Source organism: Lynx rufus, unplaced genomic scaffold (assembly GCF_022079265.1).
Source record: "Lynx rufus isolate CCGP_SWC_20201006 ecotype Redwood Valley unplaced genomic scaffold, mLynRuf1.p SCAF_2, whole genome shotgun sequence".
NCBI lineage: Eukaryota > Metazoa > Chordata > Mammalia > Carnivora > Felidae > Lynx > Lynx rufus.
The window spans coordinates 183,977,273-183,992,251 of record NW_025814834.1 but is presented as its reverse complement, the minus strand read 5'-3'; the positions used below and the strand labels follow the sequence as shown (position 1 = coordinate 183,992,251).

The 14,979-nt window shown below is 48.4% G+C and overlaps 1 protein-coding gene across 1 annotated transcript in view; it reads right to left on the bottom strand.

The window, feature by feature from the left end:
- Nucleotides 1-14,979, bottom strand: part of AGBL4 (AGBL carboxypeptidase 4) — a 1,304,809-nt gene that overhangs the window by 164,993 nt on the left and 1,124,837 nt on the right. The gene's annotated exons all lie outside the window — the stretch shown is intronic.

Below are 14,979 nucleotides of genomic sequence, written 5' to 3'. Positions count from 1 at the left end.
ATAAAAGAGGAAGATGCTTAGCCTCTCAGATGTTAAAGCATATTTCAAAGCTAAAATTATAACACAAGAGGGTATTAATGGTATATAAAAAATGAGCAGACATTTCAAAATAGGTAAATAGATAACTTTAAAACCAAATCCAATATACACACTCAAGCACAGGATACACTCTTATAGGCATATAGGTTATCACACAATTGTATGGAGGTGTATGTAAATACATGCACACACATAAATACCAAATACACCTCCACATGTTAGCTTAATACAGGATAAGATACATCTGAGAGCAAAGTAAGACAGTGAAGCCACAGGGCCATATGAACTCACAGGTGGACTCTTGGGTCAATTAGGGCTCCCTGGGGTTTGAAAAGGGGTGACCCACAATGAATGAAGGCAATTTCAGGGTGGCTGTGAAAGTTCCTGTCACCTGACATATGCTGAGCACATGCATTTCAAGATATGTTTGATGACTGAATGGGAAGGAAAGAAGGAGGAAAAAGAAAGATGGAAGGAAGAGCAGAAAGGGGAAGGAACAGGAGGGAGAAGAAAAAAGAGCACATCTTGTGGGCAGCACAGAGGAGTTTGGGGGCCAGCCAGACAGCATCCATGTCAGGACCCAACACAAGGCCTGACATGAAGTCAGGACTTGAGAGGTGTTTGTTGAATTAATTCTATCTCTATATTCTTTATCCAGTTACATTTGTCTGCATAACCCTTAACGTGACCCAAGATCAGATCATGTTTGTTTATTTATTTTTTGTCCGTCTCCCTGACTAGCTCATAAGCTCCACGGGATTGGAATTTTGGGTATCTTTTCACCCCTAGAACAGTACACACCACATGGGTAGTCCTCAAAAACTATTTGTTGAATAAATAAAGGAAGGCTGAGGGAAGCTGTAAAGGGCCATGAATGTCAAGCTCAGCAAAATGGCCATGATATTGTTGGAACCGGGCCATCATCGAGTACCATTAAATTTGTAAGGGAAGAGTGGTTTGTAGAGCAGGTTGTTTTTATGGATGTCCCCATTTTTCAAGTAAGGAAGCTCTCTTCCCGGAGATGAGAGGCGCTTCTCAAGGGAGTCATGGAAATGGATTGGAATATCCAAAGTCAGGAGACACCTAGATGGAACCCACCAGACTAAAGAAGAATTAAGGCTTAAGGTTGGGGGGAATTTTCCTGACTTGTTCAGGTAGCATCTGGGGCCCATCTGATAATTCACAGATGCCCTCAGATATGAATAGAGCCCAAAGCAGAGGTGGCTTCCTGGCTGCATCAGCGAGGACCTTTCAAACTTCAGGGAGTGATTGCACTCAGAAGGGAGCTGTATCTATGGGGTAATAATCCATGATGGAAGAGTCCCTTCCTCCATGAAGCCTTCCTGAATTATAACCTCAATCCAGGAAAATTGTAAGCTCCTTGAAGGGAGGGTCTCAGATTCCTTTTGCATTTCTAGCACCTCACACAGAGTTGGGCACAGCATAGGGGTTCCACAAAGCATCACTTAACGACTTTCACAGTCAAACCAGGTTTCAAATCCAGCTGTCTCTGATTCCAGTGCCTTGACACCCCCTGCCCCACACTGTCCACCCTAGCCCTACCCCATTTCATTCACAAAGCAAAGGGGCTTTTATCCCCAGCTCAGATCCAAATGATATATCAGTATCTTAATAGCCCACAACAACTGCATCCCTCACATTACAGGAATAACATATCTATATGACATCTGGAGGAAGGACGTGGCATTTTTTTTTCTGCTGCTGCTGAGGATATGATGCCAGAGAAATCTCATTATAACAAATCAAATGAGAGGGACAAAGAGATTTGCATATTTATCCCATCCTATGGCTCAGGGACAGCAGACTCTTGTTCATGTAGCAGATTACAATCCAACATGGAGAGCAGGCATGGACACATGGTAGGGGCTGGGAAGGAAGGAAGGAAGGAAGGAAGGAAGGAAGGAAGGAAGGAAGGAAGGCAAGCCACATCTCATTTCCTTAGCTCATCACTGGGTGCCACCCATACCCCTGTGACACTATCATCAATATGCAAACACATCACAGAGAATCTGGTGGCAGGGGGAAGGGGTGGGGGTGGTCCATGGCAGCAAGGAGAGAAAGAGGAGTGAGCCCAGGTTTGGCTTCCATCCTGATGATTCTTCTGTTCCCAGGGGATGAGTAGGAAGATCATGAGGTTTCTGCCAGGTTGACCTGGACTTAAATCCCGACTCTGCTACTAACCAGCAGTGTGACCTCAGACATGCTGATGGCCCACTCTGAGCCTGTGTCCTCAGCTAAAACTATGGATAAAAATATCTGCCTTGGATACTGTGGGAGTTCAAGATGATCTGCATAAAGTTTCTTGAGTATCAAACAATGTGAAAGTACTTCACTGGCTCTAAATTTCTGTACATATATACAATAATCACAAGTTATTGTTTTTAACTTAGTCTCTCAACCACAGACAGCTAATTTACTTCACTTGGGAAAAAGGAGAAAATGGAAGCACAGAGAGACTTGGTGACATCTTCCAAATCTTGTCTGCTGAGGCCCTACAGCTGATTCTCTGGTCCCTTGACTGGCCTCAGGCACTGGCAGGCAGCCGAGGAGGAAGCCTGAGGGCAGAGAGCCTGCTTGGCATGGACTGGGAGCCCTGGCATGCCTCCCATCTCCAAGTCCTCACCCTTGGGGGCTCCTCTTCCACTCTCCCAGGGACCATTAATTTACATCCCCCTGGAAAGCTCCTGGACTGAGGCCACCAAGCAGGGAACGCAGCCAATACCATGACTAAAAGGGGACAGCAGGACAGAGGACACAGTCCTTCTCTGCTATGCTCAGTTGGGTGGGAAAGCAGAGGTAACCTCCTAGGCAGAGTGTCTGCCTACCCCGGAGGGGCCACAGCACCCCACCCTGGCTTTGGGACTGGCAAGGCACTGGTGTAAGAAGGGCCCCCAGGTCCACCCCCAACTGCATAGTCAGTTCCAGTGGCCAACCTAGAACCCTAAGCAGCCAGTCATGGCAAAACCTCAGAGCCCCTCTGGTGACCATGGTGTATGTCCCCTCCCCCGCTGCCCTGCTGCTCTTGGGAACATCCCAACGTTGGGGGAGTGCTGAGGTGGCCCTTTGCCAAGTCAGCCTCCATTCTCATCCACCACTGAGAGTGTCAGATTATGTTGTCCCTTCTGATGCCAGCTCTGGTCTGCAGATCTGGCACCATTGATCCTGGGTGGTGGAAAGTAGAAGGAAGAGAAAAAGCAATATTTGCATACCTGCTGTGTGCCAGCCACCACATGAGGCAATTCACAACTTTCTCTTTAAAACCTTCACAATGACCTCATGAAATGGATCAGACCCATGCTGTGGGTGAGGAAACTGAGGTTCATACAGGTTAAGTAACACTTCCGAGATCACATGGCTTGTGAGTGGGAAAATGGGAGTTGAACTCAGGTGTGTTTGATTCAGAAACCCTCTGTATCTCTGTAGCCAAGGAGGTGTGTTTGATTCAGAAACCTCTCTGTAGCCAAGGAGCTACCAGTCTAGTGGGAAGATGGAGGTGAAGGCCAGCATTCACATGCAGGTTCCACCAGTCTTCCTCTGGGACCCTGGGTGGTTCCTGGAATGGGTTCTTGGACCCCAAGAGGCACCCTGTTCCCCAAAGAGCTCTGAACGGATAGACAGATCTGGGTCTGCCCAGAGAATGGCCTCAACTCAGGTCCTGTCTACACGGTCCACCTCATCCCTGTCCACTTCTCCACCACTGCTTCTCCCCTGCATCACGTCTCCCCTAGGCTGCCTTGCCTCTGCTGGGACACCTTGGTACTCCCTGCGTCAGGGGCCTCTGCCATGATGATCTTGAGGTCTGGAATGCAACACCGGTCTCTCAGCTGCCACATGGGGTGACTTTCTCAATCCATTCAGGTCTCTGCTCACATACCACCTTCTTGGAGAAGAGCTCCCTGACCAAACAGCATCCTTGCACCACGTGTCTTCTACCCCACCTTACTTTCCTGAGAAGTACTAATCATGACCTGCCATTATAAATCTGCTTGCCCATTTGTCATTTTGTCTGTCTCCCTCCACTAGAGTATCAGCTCCATGAGGACAAGGACATCAAATACCAGCATTCAGAACAAGCCAGGAATATTGTAGCAACTCCATAAATATTTGTTAAATGAATGAATGCAATAATGAAAAGATGAATGAATCAATGAATGAATGAAGTGACTGTGTCCAAGGTCTCTGACCTCTTGAGTCCACAACTCTTACTTGAATACAGTTCCTGGCAGCGGCCGCAAGGAAGCACCAGGGGAACCGTATCCAAGGTGGCTATGCTCCAGATAGTCAGCCTCAGCCATCTGGAACATCCACTGAGGGGAAACAGTTTAAACCATCTGCTTAACTGCTGAGGTTGTCCTTGAGTGAAGTACCCTGGCTAGGACACCAGTCACCTCCCTGGCTTGCCTTCTGCCCTGAATTTGTCCAAAGGCTTAGCTTCTGGCCTAGCAAGAAGGACTTAATCAGCACCAGGCAGATGTGGGATCTCTAGCTCAGCCCCAGCTGGAGCCAGACTACCATCGCCATGGAATGGAGAGAGAGCCTCCGCTGAGACACTGCCAAGTGCTCAGGCCAATCAGCACATGCCTTGGGCATCATCTTCCAGAAAGCATTTTGGGGGCTGCTGGTAGGCATCCCAGTGCTCTGCTGAAATAGCCTCTTTAGTTATACAATAGCAGGTGACAAAGACTAATCTTCCTCGCCAGAAATTCCCTGGTGTTTGGTGTGCTTCTCCCACTTAAATCCAGCATTGCAGACTCCATGGGCTGGAAATTGGGCATTTCCCTGCAGCTGCCCATTGGAACTGCCAGTGCGGGGGGCTCTGGTGAGAGGGGTCTGCCCCCAGAGTCTGGCAGGGAGACACCCCAGCTGGAGTTCAAGTGAGGGCCTTGGGTTCTATGTGTCCAATTGGGGGTGAGGTCTGTTGTTCTACTTTGAGTTGGGGTCACTTTTTGGCCTCTAGAAATATTTTACTTTGGGAGTCTGAGAGTGATGTTCTAGCAAAGAAAAGGGGCATGGGAGAGAAAGAACACTGACAGGCATTTTCTATGTGTTCAGGGTTTCCTACACGTTTGCTCATTTAACCCTGTGATGTGGGCAGTGTCATTGCCATTTTTCAGATGTGGAAACTGAGGCTCAGATAGAGGTGAAGGGATTGTCCAAGGTGACAAGGGATTTTCCAGGGTTCCAGCTAATAAACATACATCTGCTTGAAGGTTGCCTTTGTGGGAAAACTATTTTACCCTCAAGCCCACACCCAGGCATTTTCTACAGAACTGCCCTCTGCTCAGCCACCCAGGTGCCTCTTCTGTGACTGGGCTGAATGACACCCAGGGGCAGGGCAGTGGCAGCAATGAAGGCATGCCATGGGTGCAAGGGTTTTGTGAGGCACAACACAGAGGTTGGTTGTGATCTCAGGGCTGCAGGAGCCCTGCAGAGGGAATGGCCACTCAGAGGCAAAGGAGAAGGGCCTTGAGAAACCACAATGGTTCTGAGATGGAAGTCACAGCATATGCAAAGACCCAGAGGCACCATGGGAGTGACAGAGAGAGCAGTGGTTGGGAAGATTTGTGGGGAGTGTCCAGGAAGAGGACCCCATATTACCAAGGGGACAATTTATTCTGCCACCAGTGGGGCCTACTGAGGTCTGGTAGGCAAGGGAGGCCATACTTACAGCCTTGTTTCCAGGAGATTGTCTGGGCCACTGAGTGAGGGACAGATTGGAAAGGCTGAGCCTAAAGCCTGTTTTCTTCTTTTAGGGAAATGATTTTCCAAAGTACTGTAGCCTCTGAGAAGTAGCCTGCCACCATCTGAGGATACAGAATAGAAGTCTCCCTGGTGCTGGCAACTTTTCCCCACTGGCTACCTCCCTCTGCTTCCCTAAGGTCTCCCTGCCTGAGACCCAGACTTTCCTGCAAACTCGAGCTTGGGGGGAGTCTGCAAAGCTTGGCAGGACCAGGGCCATCCTTGCCTGGACTACACATCAGGCCTTGAATAAGGGAACTTGACTTGAGGCCAGGAGGACTTGTGGGGGAAGAAGGGAAGGGTGGCCATGTGTTGCCTGAGGAGAAAGGCTCCAGTCTGGCCATGGTCTCCTTCTTGTTAACTTGTTGAATGAGCTCAGGGAAGTCCCTCCCCTCTCTGGCCTCAGGGTCTGTCACTAAAGTGAGGGAAGGACCCAATGACCACTAGCTACCGCTGAATCTCCAGAAGCAGCCCAAACCTACCACTCACAGCCTTCCTGCCTGTCTGTTCTCCCTTCTTCTTTCCTTCCACAAAGTTCCATGAAATGTCTATTTTGTACAAGGCTCTGAGCGAGGCTTCGTGGCTACAAGAACAGATAAAAATGCTACCTGTTTGAGGGGGAGTTAAGATGGCAGAGCAGCATGGAGACCCTGAGCTTGTCTCATCCCTGAAACACAGGTAGATCAGCAAACCATTTTGAACACATAGGAAATTGGTCTGAGTATTAACACAACAATCTGAATAACTTGAGCCACAGAACTTGGTGGGTACACAGTGCAGAGAGGTGAACTGGAGGAGAGAAAAGCCATGAAGGGTAGGGAGCTGTTTTTGTGGAGAGAGGACAAAGAAAAGGAAAGGGGGAGAGTTCGGCTCACAGGAAGAGTGTGGCCCTTCATGCCAGTGCGAGAAAAGCACTCCCCCGAAAGTAGCTGGAGAGAGAGAAAGAAAAAGTAAAACCATCACAGGGGACTGACTAAGAAATCTGTTTCCCCAAACCACTGATGGGAAGAAAGGAGAGGGTTTCAATACCACAAGAATTCTACAAACAGTGTAGTGCAGAGTCTGAAGCTTCAGAGCTCAGCGCCTGGCAGTGCTCTGGTGAGAAAGCAGGACAAATCCCCAGGAGCAGGCAGTGGGGTCTGAGGGGTCCATGGGCCACACAGGGAGAAGTGGTTCCCTTGCTTAGAGTGCATTTGGTAGAGGCCATAAGGCTTCTGCACAGCCAAAGGACCCAACAGACCCCAGAGAGCATCCATGTTTGCTGGTATTGGGAAAAAGATGCCAGAGTGCAGTGAAACCTGGTGCAGGCTGTGTGTTCAGATCTCTGAATCTCTGCTACTGCACAACCACATGAATGTTTTCTGGGGCAAGCCAGCACCTGGCCATTGCTCAGCAAGACCCTCCCCCAGAAAGCTGGAGCAGGTCCAAGCTGCAGAGGTCTCTGAAGGTTTTGAAACACAACCCCCACTGAGATAAAACTCTGGAGGGAGGTGCTGCCTGGAAGGTGGATGGCTTGGACACGGACAGGGTAGACTCGGAGTGGGCAGAAGCCTGAGCCAAAGGAGGGGTGCTTGATTGTAGGTCAGTGAGAGCCCAAGGTCCTGTGCCAGAGACTAAGGAGCTGGGTGAAGCCATTGCTACCTCTCTTGTTCAGGCGCACATGCTCCACACTGATCCACCCCAGTAAGCTAAGCAGCACCATAGTGGAGAATGGAGCTGTTACACCAAGCCCCACCCAACTGTGCCTTCCAGGCACATCACCCAGAAGATGAGCACAAGTCAACTGGATGTAACTTCATTTGGGTTTCATTCTGTCTGCTTGTTCATTTATTTGTTCATTTTCTTTGCTTCTGTTTTTTGTTTAAATTGCTTTCTTATTTTCTGTTTTATTCTTTCGTTTCTTCCTCATTCTTGGATACAAAAACAGAAAAAATTATTTTTATTTTAATTTTTGCTTTATTTTTTATTAAAACATTTTTTATTCTATTTCATTTTCTTTATTTAATTTTATTGTATTTTATTTTAATTTTTTTCTTGCCTTTTTTCTCTTTATTCTTTCCCTTTTCCTCTATTCTATCAAGCTTCTTTCAACAAGCAGACCAAAACACACCTAGGATCTAGCCTCCAGTATTTGATTTTTTGTTTTGTTTTTAAGTTTTTAATTTTAATTTTTTACTTTATTAATTGTTTTCTGCCTCCAAAATGACAAAATGAAGGAATTCACCCCAAAAGAAGGAAGAGGAAGAAATGACAGTCAGGGGCTTTAATCAACAGAGATATAAACAAGATGTCTGAACTAGAATTTAGAATCATGATAATAAGAATACTAGCTGGGGTTGAAAAAAGCATAGAATCCCTTTCTGTGGAGATAAAAAAAATAAAATCTAGTCAGGATGAAATAAAAAATGTTATAACCGAGATGCAATCTTGAATGCATGCCATGATGGCAAGGATGGACAAAGCAGACCAACAAATCAATGATTTCAAAGATAAAATTATTGAAAATAATGAAGCAGAAAAAAAAGAGGGAAACTAAGGCAAAAGAGCACGATACAAGACTTAGAGAACCCAGTGACTTATTGAAAAAGGAATAACATCTGAATCATAGGAGTCCCAGAACATGAAGAGAGAGAAAAAATAGAAGAAGGTTTATGTGAGCAAATTATAGTGGAACACTTTCCTAATCAGTGACATCAAAATCCAAGAAACACAGAGAACTCTCACTAGATTCAATAAAAACCAACCATCACCAAGGCGTATTGTAGTCAAATTCACAAAAACACAGACAATAAAAGAATCATGAAAGCAGCAAGGGGAAAAAAGTCCTCAACCTATAAGGGAAGACAGATCAGGTTCACAGCAGACCTATCCACAGAAACTTGGCAGGCCAGAAAGGAGTGGCAGGATATTTTCAATGTACTGAATCAGAAAAATATGCAGCCAAGAATTCTTTATCCAGTAAGGTTGTCATTCAAAATAGAAGGAGAGGGACACATGGGTGGCTCAGTTGGTTAAGCGTCTGATTTGGCTCAGGTCATGATCTCATGAGCCCCATGTCAGGCTCTGTGCTGACAGCTCAGAGCCTAGAGCCTGCTTCAGATTCTTGTCTCCCTCTCTCTCTCTGCCCCTCCTCTCCTCATGCTCTCTCAAAAATAAGTAAACATTTAAAAAAGATTTAAAAAAATAGGAAAGATAAAGAGTTTCCAAGACAAACAAAAACTAAAGGAGTTCATGACCACTAAAACAGCCATGCAATAAATTTTAGGGGGAGGGGGCAGGAAGACAAGACAAAACAAAAAACACCAAAAGCAACAAAGACTAGAAGGGACCAGAGAACATCACCAGATACACCAACTCAACAGGCAATACAATGGTGCTAAACCCATATCTTTGAATACTCACTTTAAATGTCAATGGACTAAATGCTCCAGTCAAAAGACACTATGGTAACAGAATGGATAAGAAAACAAGATCCATCTATATGCTGGTTATAAGGGACCCATTTTAGACCTAAAGACACCTGCAGATTGAAACTAAGGGGAGGGAGAACCATCTATCATGCTAATGGTCATCAAAAGAAAGCTGGTGTAGCCATACTTATATCAGACAAACTAGATTTTAAAATAAAGAGATGTAACAAGAGATGAAGAAGGGCATTATATTGTAATTAAGGGGTCTATCCACCAAGATCTAATAATTGTAAATATTTATGCCCCCAACATGGGATAACCCAAATATATAAATCAATTAATGCCAAACATAAAGCAACTCATTGATAATAATACCATAATACTAGGGGACTTCAAATCCCACTTACAACAATGGACAGATCATCTAAGCAGAAAATTAACAAGGACACAATGGCTCTGAATGACACAATGGGCTGAATGAACTTAACAGATATATTCAGGACATTTCATCCTAAAACAACAGAATACACATTCTTCTCAAGTGCACATGGAACATTCTCCAAAATAGATCACATACTGGGAAACAAGTCAGCCCTCAACAAGTACAAAAAGATCAATATCATACCTTGCATATTTTCAGACTACAACACTATGAAACTCAAAATAAACCATGAGAAAAAAACTTGGAAAGACCACGAATACTTGGAGATTAAAGAACATCCTACTAAAGAATGAATGGGTTAACCGAGAAATTAAAGAGGAAATTAAAAAGTACATGGAAGCCAATGAAAATGAAAACGTGACAACCCCAAACCTCTGGGATGCAGCAAAGATAGTAATAAGAGGGTATATATAGCAATCCAGGCCTCCCTAAAGAAGGAAGAAAGGTCTCAAATACACAACCTAAACTTCCACCTAAAAGAGCTGTAAAAAGAACAGCAAATAAAGCTCCAAACCATGGAAACAATAAAGGGAAGAAGGAAAGGGAAATAATAAAGATTAGAACAGAAAGCAATAAATCGAAATAAAAAAAAAAACAACAGAACATATTAATGAAGCTATAAACATGCTTTTATGCCTTACATATGGTGCTCCAGGCCCTGCCCTGGGAAGATTCAAAAAAGAGTAAGACTGGGTCTCCCATCTCCTTAGAGATTAAAAAAAAATTTTTTTAAACGTGTTTTTCATTTTTGAGAGACACAGAGAGACAGAGCATGAGCGGGGGTGGGGGGAGGGGCAGTGGTGCAGAGAGAAAGGGAGACACAGAATCCGAAGCAGGATCCAGGCTCTGAGCTGTCAGCACAGAGCCTGACACAAGGCTTGAACTCACGAACCATGAGACCATGACCTGAGATGAAGTTGAACGCTTACCTATGGAGCCCCTGAGCATTCTTTAAGATCCAGTGCAAATGTCACCTCTTCTGGGGAGCCTTCCCTGATGAATCACCTCTCACACAGATTCTTCTATCTCTCCTCTTTGGGACACCCTTCACTCCTGGCACTGTGTGTCCTTATTTGTCTGCCCCCACTATTCCCCTCCCATCCATGGCTGGCATCCACAGAGTCTATTGACTGGAGGGTGATGAAGGCTGGGCAGCACTCTTGGGGCACTTGTGGGTGAGCAGAGACCAGGAAAGGAGGAGGGTCTTGAGGTTCAGAGAGGCTGGAAAAGGCTGCATGTTGGACATGAGACCGGCTCAGACATTGAGTGATATCCCAGCAAACTAACCAAGCACTCAGATGGCCTCTCATGCTTCTGGGAGAGTCTATCAGTCCCCATGTGTGTGAGTCTGTGGGTGCCAGTGCCTCTGGCCTTACTAGCGAAGCCATTAACCTTTGGTGTTTAAGGCAACTTGTCTGCTTATAGTTATGAAAACAAGCACTAGGCATGGTGGTGTCAGGAAGGTCTCATTTGACTCCATGTCTGTCCCCACTAATTAGCAGGCCCAGAAGCACAGGGATGGACTTATCCAGGCAAGTGCCACCCTCTCCACTGCCCCTGGGGAGCAGGTGCTCGTGTTGACCACCTGGACCTGACATATCACCTGCTCCCTGGCTCCCCTTAACCCCAAAACAAGTATACCTTTGCCCAGGGCTGTGCAGCCCTCTGTCTCTGGCCCCCCTCTCTGGCCCCTCCTTGCCCTTGTCCCCAGAACTCTTGAGTCCCTATTTCCTCTTGCCTGGATTCCTGAGGCAGCCTCCCGGTGACCTCCCTGCATCAAGTACATCCAGAACAGGTTCTGGGCCTCCCCACTGAAGCTAGAGTGAAACTGGAACTAGATGTCATGACTCCTCACTGGAACCCTTTCCGTGGTTCTGCAAGGCCTTGGGATGTGGCCCTTGCCTGGTTCTCCAGCCTCACCTTCCTGGACCACCCACCCCCTTCCCCCTGCTCCCTGCACACTTGCCCCAGTTCAGCCTCCACCTCTGCTGCCTCCTCGACTAGTGCTTTCTGTCTCCCACCTGTCTCTGAGTCCTAAGGGCTCATGTCCACCTACAGTTCCCTTCTCCCTGGAAGATGAAGTCCCCTACCCTGCCATTCTAAAGTAGCTCCACAGCCTGCATGAGTGTTCCACACGCATTCCTTCCTGCTTTCATTCCACAGACCTGTGCCGAACACGTGCCAGGCACAGCGAGGGTCAAACCACTCCCATCACCTACAGTCCTCCAACTGGTCTGGGAGGCAGAGGACAGCTCTCGGGACCCGGCCTTTTCCTCACATTCCAGTCCCCCTGTTTGCTGCTCTCTGTACCCATGGGAAGACCCTGAGCACACCATTTGCCCTGTCTGGGACTCAGTTTCCTCCTTAGCAATCCCTACCTCTCAAGGTGTTGTGAGTTAATAACAGTAGTAGTGTTGGGAAACGAATAAAGTTTTACACCATAAGATGGCCGATGGGACTAAAACAAACTCTGGTCTCTGGCTTAGAAACCCCTTTTCCGGGTTCTTCTTGCCCTGTTTGCCATGCACGCGAAAAGCACCCCCCCCCCCAACATGGAGGCTGACAACTATAAATTACCCTTCCCGCTTGCATTCAGGGCTCAGATCTTTGGAGAAATGGTCTCCTCTGAGCCCGCCAGCGTTAAACAAATCTCCGATTCACCAAGATCTGAGTGCTGCTTGGTTTTTCTGCCAGCGTTCCAGCCTGATTCCCTAACAGTAGTAGTACTAGTACTAATAATAATGCAGAGCACGAAGTATGGGCTGGACTCTGTTCTAAGTGCCTTACAGGTATCAATTCCTTCACCCTGCTGGGCTGGTCTCGGCAGTTAAAGGACTAGCTCAGCATCAGGCCTGGATTCAGGAAGCACCCAGCAGCTACTGGCATCACCGGGACAGTCACGTCTGGCCTGAAAGAGGCATGTGAGACAGGAATATGCCAGGCACGTTCTGGGCCCGGCATGCAGACGAGCCTGGCTGGAGCTCAGGGCCCGTGTTTAATAAAAGATTAATGAAATTGTCAAATTGACCTTGTCAATGTCTGCTCAATCCAATTATGTGGCTGTGGCCCCCATGAATGGGGTTAAAACAGAAGTGTACATGAGAGACATCAGGACAGCAGCCCCTGGGGAGACAGTGCTGCCTGGGAAACCCTGCGGTGAAGAGGTTCCTACAGCCGGGCCAGGCCATCTCCGCCCCTGCCCCCTCTAAGAAGTGCTGGCCACCTGTGGGCACAGTGTCCCCTTATTCTGGAGAAACTGCAGCTGAGCAGCCACTCTCCACGGGGGGAGGGGGGATGGGGTGGGGTGGGGAGGGAGGCGCATGGCACCTTTGACTGATGCCCACACTGTGTGAAGCCATGCTGTGTTGGGCATGGGACACATGGAAGCAAGAACCGGTGGTGTCCTTGAGAAGTCCTTGTCTGGTGAGTGGGAAAGACAGAAACAAACAGAATTCACCCAGTGAGAGCAGTGCCCAGGGCAAGCACTCAGGAAGATCCCAGGAAAAGACAGCACCTGAGGCTGACGAGTGGCCTAGGAGGGGACCCAGAGGAGAAAGATGGGAAATCCCCACCCCCCCACCCCCCGCCGGGGGGGGGACAGCCAGGCTTCAGGCTGGGGCACAAGGAGGGACGTTCTGTAAAGTTCTGGGGGCAGGGACTCCAACACGGAACAGAAATGGGAGTTTGTCCACGGTGGAGAAGGGTTGGGCGCTGGGCCGGCAGAGGGGCAGCACAGGGCCGCTCGGGTGACCTGGAGAGCAGAGGCTGGTGCCCAGGGGGTGTCATAAGATGGGGGCAACTTTCTAAGGAATGAGCCCCAACAGTTCTCTGTGTATAGGGAAGCTCACTCAGCCCTCTCTGGAAGGGTCTGGCAGCGCTTGGATGGAGTGCTCATCTGAGAAATCTGGCACCAGCTGCGGCCTCACTGACTCCAAGATTCTGAGGAAGCCCTTGAGGAAGAGGCGGGGCACAGAGCTGCTCCTCCCCACTCTCTTGCCCCGCTCCGCTTGCTCCTAGTCCCCGCCCCCCGTCTGCTGCTCCTGCCTGCTCACCTGCAGCATTTCCTGGTTTCTTCCACCTGAACAGCCCTTTTCAGTCCACTGAATTTCCTCGCTCCCTTCAACACCTAGAGATTCACAGTGACACCGCCAGACAGCGTCATTATTCCCATTTCACAGTTGATGAAACTGAGGCTAAGGGAGACCAAGTGCCCCTGTCCGAGTGTTGTTCATAATGGAGACGAGACTCATGTCTATTTGCTGAGAACCAAAATCCTATGCTCACTCCATTGCCTCATGGTTATCTTTAAGGGAGTGGGGGGCTAAAGCAGTACATCTTGGTGTGAGCTGTCAGTAGAGACGGGTAGATTCTGAGTGGCTCCTCACCACACAGGCCATCACCTAGAGTCTTAACTTGAAAAGGCAATCCTGCCAACTGCTTATCTGGGGCTCAGCAGGGACCTCCAAACACGAGACACACATGTGGATGTGGCTTTCAGACAATGTGATTCATGATCAGCCAAGGATTCTGATTAGAACAAACATTTCTCCATGGCCCTGCCTCCGTGCCCCTGGGGAGGATAAATCCCCGTCCCCTCCCAGTGAATGACATCAGCCAAAGCAGAAACGGGAGGCCATCGCTGAGACCAATCCTTCTCCCCCTCCCCGTCTAATCAGCAAGTCACGGTGGCTTCACCCCAAATACACATTTCTATTTTGATGTGCCCCACCCTTCATTCCCACCACCTTGCTTTGCTCCGGTCCCCACATTTCTTGCCTGGACCATTCGACCAGGTTCCGTTTTCCCCACTCTCGGTTCTTGCCCTCACCTGTTCATCCTCTACAGTTCCACCACAGTGGTCCTTCTGAAGCACCAATGCGACCAGGTCACTCCCGGGCTTAATATCTTTCCTTGTGGCCACGTCACAGCAACATCCAGCCAGTCAGCCCAGGGGCCCACCACCCCGCAGCCTTGTCTCTCAGCAGGTCCCACTCGGACCACACACTCCAGACCCCACTCCAAACCTCTCAAGGTGCCGAGAAAACACTGAGCTTTCCCAGTCGTTCATGCAGTCACTCATCCATCTGCGTATCCAACTTTTGAGGCCATAGGCGGTGATGGGGGTAGGACAGCATTCACGTAAATACATCAGGATGGGCGGGCTCTGGAGCAGCAGCAGAGCACAGGAGAGCGCCCCCCGGTGGTGGGGGGGGGCGGGGTGTATGCTCCTTCAGCCGAGGCTGGACGAGGACAACCTCTCACGAGGGAGACCCGTGTGGGCAAAGAACGGAAGGAAGTGGGAGCAGCTGTGCGGTCGTCCGCACGGAG